This window comes from Quercus robur, chromosome 2 (assembly GCF_932294415.1).
Source record: "Quercus robur chromosome 2, dhQueRobu3.1, whole genome shotgun sequence".
Taxonomy (NCBI): Eukaryota; Viridiplantae; Streptophyta; class Magnoliopsida; order Fagales; family Fagaceae; genus Quercus; species Quercus robur.
Genome location: NC_065535.1, coordinates 73,305,704 through 73,311,096, shown reverse-complemented (window position 1 = coordinate 73,311,096; position 5,393 = coordinate 73,305,704). Strand labels below are relative to the sequence as shown.

General features: G+C 33.5%; 1 pseudogene; it reads right to left on the bottom strand.

Annotated features, from left to right (window-relative positions):
* Nucleotides 1–210: 210 nt before the first annotated feature.
* LOC126714951 (WAT1-related protein At5g40230-like) lies at nt 211–5,393 on the bottom strand (annotated as a pseudogene).

Below are 5,393 nucleotides of genomic sequence, written 5' to 3'. Positions count from 1 at the left end.
TCTTAATTAAAATATATAGATAAATGTTATATATATATATATATATATTATATAAGTAGGGAATTTTTTTTATTTGGGGGTTTTAGGCAATTGCATCGGTTACTTTTATAGTTCAGCCGTGTGGCATAGTCTCTCTTACCTTTTTAAAAGAATCAGGGTTTCCTTAGCCCATTGTTATAACTATTAAAAAAAAAAAAAAAAATTGTTTGCTTAACAGCAGGGTCATTTTAGGATAATTTATCTAACATTATTATTATACAAAGTTACAGAAAAATTTGCATGCGTACAGAACACCTTTATGGATAGGAACAATTTTAGGAGTTTGCTTGTATCCTGTCAAATTATCGAACCTTTTGCAGAGGTTTGCGTTTCTCTTTAGTATAAAGGCAGCAACAAATCTGAAAATAATTTAGGGGGAGGTCTGACCCTTGAGAAGAAATTCGAATCTAGTGAGCCAGCACATGTGAAAATGGAACCAAAGCACCTTAATTTGGTCTATGTAGTGCCACTGTTTGAAGATCCCAGGCTGCTATCCAACAAAGGGCTCTTTCTATCAGATGAAGGTCCTGGGCTGCCACAGAAAGAGTCCTCACTCAAATCTTCTTTTGCTTTTGCCCATGTGACAGCATAAAACCCAATTGATAATATGATTGCTCCAATGATGCTGCAACATTAGTAAGAAAAGATGGCCAATGAATTGTGAAAAGATATAAATCCAAGGAAACTAACAGAAGTACTAGCTAATATCATTCTTCTTGGTCAGAAATTTAATTTTCTGTTCTGTTGGAAGAACAAACGTGATTTTTAAATGTGAACACATTTTTCTAGAAATGTACTTAATTAGTATAGTTAATGTATGTATGAGTGTTAGGAGTGAATGCATGCATGTACCAATTAAGTATGAAGGTTCTAGATAGACCTACTTTAGCCTATAAATATCCACATAATCTTCTCACTAGTAGAAAGCCAAAAAAATTAGATTCAGTTATTTTTTAGTGCTTCCAAAATATTTGAGTGTTCTAGTGTTCAAAAGGGGGGAAATGTATACCTCCCAAGATAGATAGCATCACCAAGGAATATGAAACTCATAGCAGCTGCAATGGCTATTGACAATGGCTTGAAGATTGATATATACACAGGCCCCTTCAAGTGCAAGCCCCATGTGTGAACAACAACGCCTAAGGAGAAACCAGTTCCCTGATATATGAAAGAATGAAAGTTTGACATTTTCAATAGCCAGATTATTATTTTGTAGTACACGTATCTTACCGAGAATATAATTGCGGCCAGTGCTATATCTGGCCTTAGTCTAAAAGCACTTCAGTTCCCTTCTGCTATTAAACATACTGGTGCAGATATAATTGTTGCAAACAAAGTATAAAAAGAACAGAGTGAACTCTGCTGGATATATCTTCATAAGTTGGGCCTGTAAAATGCCATAAAATTTAAATTTCGCTTATACATTTGTCTCTCTCGTTGAGTTTGCCACATCTCATGCTAAAACACTGAGATTTCAAAGAATTGCCTAAAAAAGTACCTGAACAATAATCCAGATTGAAGCTAGAAGAAACTCAACGGCAAGTAAAAGGCCGCCTATGACCCATTTGGTTTGGGATTGGGATGAGCCCAATGGAAAATGATGTGGAAGGGGTGGAGCTTCAGATGCGACCGATATGATTGTAGGGCCCTTGTAGAAAACTACTATTAATGCACCTAATAATTATACTAAAGTCCCCATGATTTTAGCTTGAGTTATTGAGCTTCTCAAAGCTAGAACTTCCATCCTTTTTTAAACACCCATAAAAGGAGAGGAAAGAATAAAATTTGGTGAGAGTAGCTACCCTTAAATGTATTCTACTTGGTGATTAAGAAATGAGTAATATTGAACATCCATAATATTTTCATAACAAATTTTAGGTAGCAAGTTGTTACTAGAGGGAATTTGGGCCCAATTTTGACATCACTTTTTTACTCACCAGTAACAATTTGCTATCTAAGATTTGTTGTAGACTAAAGTGCCTTAGGGAAAGGGAAATATTGAATTTACAAAGTGTAGACTAAATTTATAAAGATGTGTTATAACCATTGTGCTGCATTTAGACAATCTTGCATTTGTAAGGAAGAGACGCACTAAGTGTAAATTTTATCACAAAGTGAAAAAAAGTTAAATATAGACTCAAAATAACACACCAAGCAGGACAATAAAAAATGTTAGGATTTAGATTTGTGTTGTCAAATCCTTCTATCAAATGTGTGTCAACTAGTATTGTAATTATTGTGAAAGCTCGAATTTGTGTGAAACCACAAAAACTGTTTAGACCCCCAAATTAAAATTACGGTTCGGTTGATTTTACTTAACTTAAACTAAGTGCAAAATAGAGTAAATGCGAGTGAACAAACAATATAACTACTTTAAACCATAATCATCAAATCACAGCAGTAAAATGAAATCTAAAAGAGCAGGGAAGAAGAATGCACACATAAGATAACATGCCGATGTATTATCAAAGAGGAAACCGAAGAACTCGGCGAAGAACTCGGCGAAAAACCTCTCTGCCAGCCTCTAAGTGGTAAATTGATCCACTAGAGAATAAGTTGGAGTACACGAATAACAAAAGACCTTCCAAGCCTAGTCTACCCCATGTACTTGAGCCCTCCGAGCTCCTGCTACCAACTGACTTGACGAAACCTTATCTTCTCTAGCTCTCCGGATCACATAAATCAGCCCAATTGCATCCACCAAACAAATTGCTTCTTCCAATACTTCCCAACAGCACCAAAACCTCACTTTACACTCAGGATGGGTGTGATAAGTGTTTGGACTATCAATCTCTCAACGATTTGGATATGGAGAGGTAGGAGTTGAGGAAAACCATAATGGATTGTGTAGAGGATTGTGGGTATGACAATCTCTCACTCTCAAGGGTAATGGCTAGGGTTTTCTCTCTTAAAAGCATTTCTTTCAATATGTGGGTAATGTGGTTATATATGGTGTGGGTAGAGACCTAGTGTATCAGATATATATGACAAATTGGTAAAACAGAATGTTTTGCAGGTATCTCACGAAACACTTGCGAAAACCAGCTATCACCATTTGTCATGACTCTTCGCATTCTAGTCATGTGCTGAGCACATGGTTTCATTTCGCGGGAAGTCTTCTCGCGAGTTACCTGTGAAAACTCCTTTGATCTTCAATGAGTCTTGAGTCTTCACACTCTCTCTCACACACAACCCATACAAAGAAATCCCACATATAACACAGGGTACATAAGATTGAACAGAATTACAATCAAATTTGACACGAAATTAAAGCCAACACAAATTAGTTGTAAATCACAACTTTACATATTGTATTTTTTTTCTTAGGTAAAGTGTTGAATTTGGAGCTACTAGAAAATCTCAAGTTGAAGAAGGCTCACTTGAGTAAACTCATATAGTTTGCTCAAGCGATCATTAAAATGAAGCAGAAACTTCTCTTGATCCTTGCTTGACCAAGGCTATAGATTTTGCAATCATAACTACTCGAAGACTGTTTTAACCTAACTTTTACCCATCTTTAAATACTCTTTGATTCACAACCTTTGTGAATAAGTTAGTTGTGGAAGAAACATTTAAGAAAGCATTTTCTTCCTTGAACCTAAATAGAAAATCCTTAATTCCCTACGCTTTTACACCCATAGAGCCTTAATTGGTTTACATCAAAACCATAGATATCTTTTTAAGACCTTTCTCCATTTTGTAATTCTTAATTTGTAACATAAACCGAAATTTAATTAATCATCTACATTGCCCAAATACGATAAAAAAAAGGAGCAAATTTATGATTTTACTTCTATTTTCTTTCTTAAGCAAGATAAAAAAAACAAGCAAATATATGATTTTACTTCTATTTTCTTTCTTAAGCAAGTGATATTTGTCATCGTTCAAAAATGTGATGATTAAAAAATTCTTTTCCCTTTTTAATCTTTGTTTAAATTAGGTAAATGTGGGTGAACACCAACCCCACATCATCACTAGGTGGTAGGGAGGAAGGGTGGATGATGAATGATGGTTTTTAAGTGTTTAACATATTGTAAGATACAATTAGCTTAATTAATAAAGTTATATGGAATTGACTGATATATATATATATATATATATATGATACAACTGCATAAGAAGAAAAAAAGTTAAAGCTTACATGTTTTGCTACATTAAGTTTACAAATTGATGTAACAATGAATGTGATTAGTGAGTTTCAATAACCTAATAAATAAATTTTTGAATTACCTATTTATGATTAGTGACACATATTTGTGAGTTTAATATAATAAAAATTATAGTAAAATATTAACCTTAACTTTGATTCGTAAAAACTTTCCAAACTCTAGTTTTATAATTACAATTTTTAACTTAATTAGATGTAATCTTTCCTAAAAATTGATAAAAAAAAGTCGTTACAAAAATAGATAGAATAAAAAAATAAAAATAAAAATCTTGAGAAAAGCCGCGTTGTCGGTATCTTTGCAATGTTAGAGACCAAAGCCACTAAGTATACATACTATCTTTTTTTCATAAATTTGTCCACAACTATCAAGATGGTAATGTTACTAAAGTAAATATAATATTATAATAGATAAGAAAGAAATAAAGTGATGTTTGTGACGAGTCCATGTAAAATATGGACAACAAGTTTCTACTATAATCATTTGTGAATAATATTACGTCTCTATGATTTAAAAAAAAAATTAATGGATTAGAAAGGAACGAAACCTGAAAATCACTGCAAGTATGAAGGTAAAAGCTGGTGTGAGGTTGCTGACCGCTGATGCAAGAGTCGGATGACTGTATTCTATACCTATATACCCACATAACTGATCTACAAACCTGCTCTCTGGCCCAACATAAATCTTATATCATGTCCAAATCTCAATTAATCAAAATCAAATTGCAAAAATTCAGCAAAATATATAAAAAAAGAAAATTAAATTGCAAAAGCATTTTGGGTAATATTCTCGTACGTACCCAATCAATCCAAGTAGGAAAATTCTATAGAGGAGAGACAACTTGAATGTAGGAAGCCCTGTTGTTCTACATGTATCAAATAGCCATTTGTCAAAATTTTTATTTTATTTTCATTAGGTATGATATAGAAAAGGAGGTTAAGAGAAAATACTTGGGAAAGATGAAGACCAAGGGAAGAAGAACAAGAGTAGCAATGGCAAAGGAATAGAAAACAAAGACGTAGTAGCTCAACCCTTTCAAAGTGGCTGCTTTAAATACGATGTATATGCCGACGTTAGAGCATACTATTGCAACCATGGCTGAAAATGGCAGAACATTCTTGTACCAATAGCTCATTGCCATCTCTCTCTCTCTCTCTCAATGATTTCTATGTATCTTGAATAGAGTAA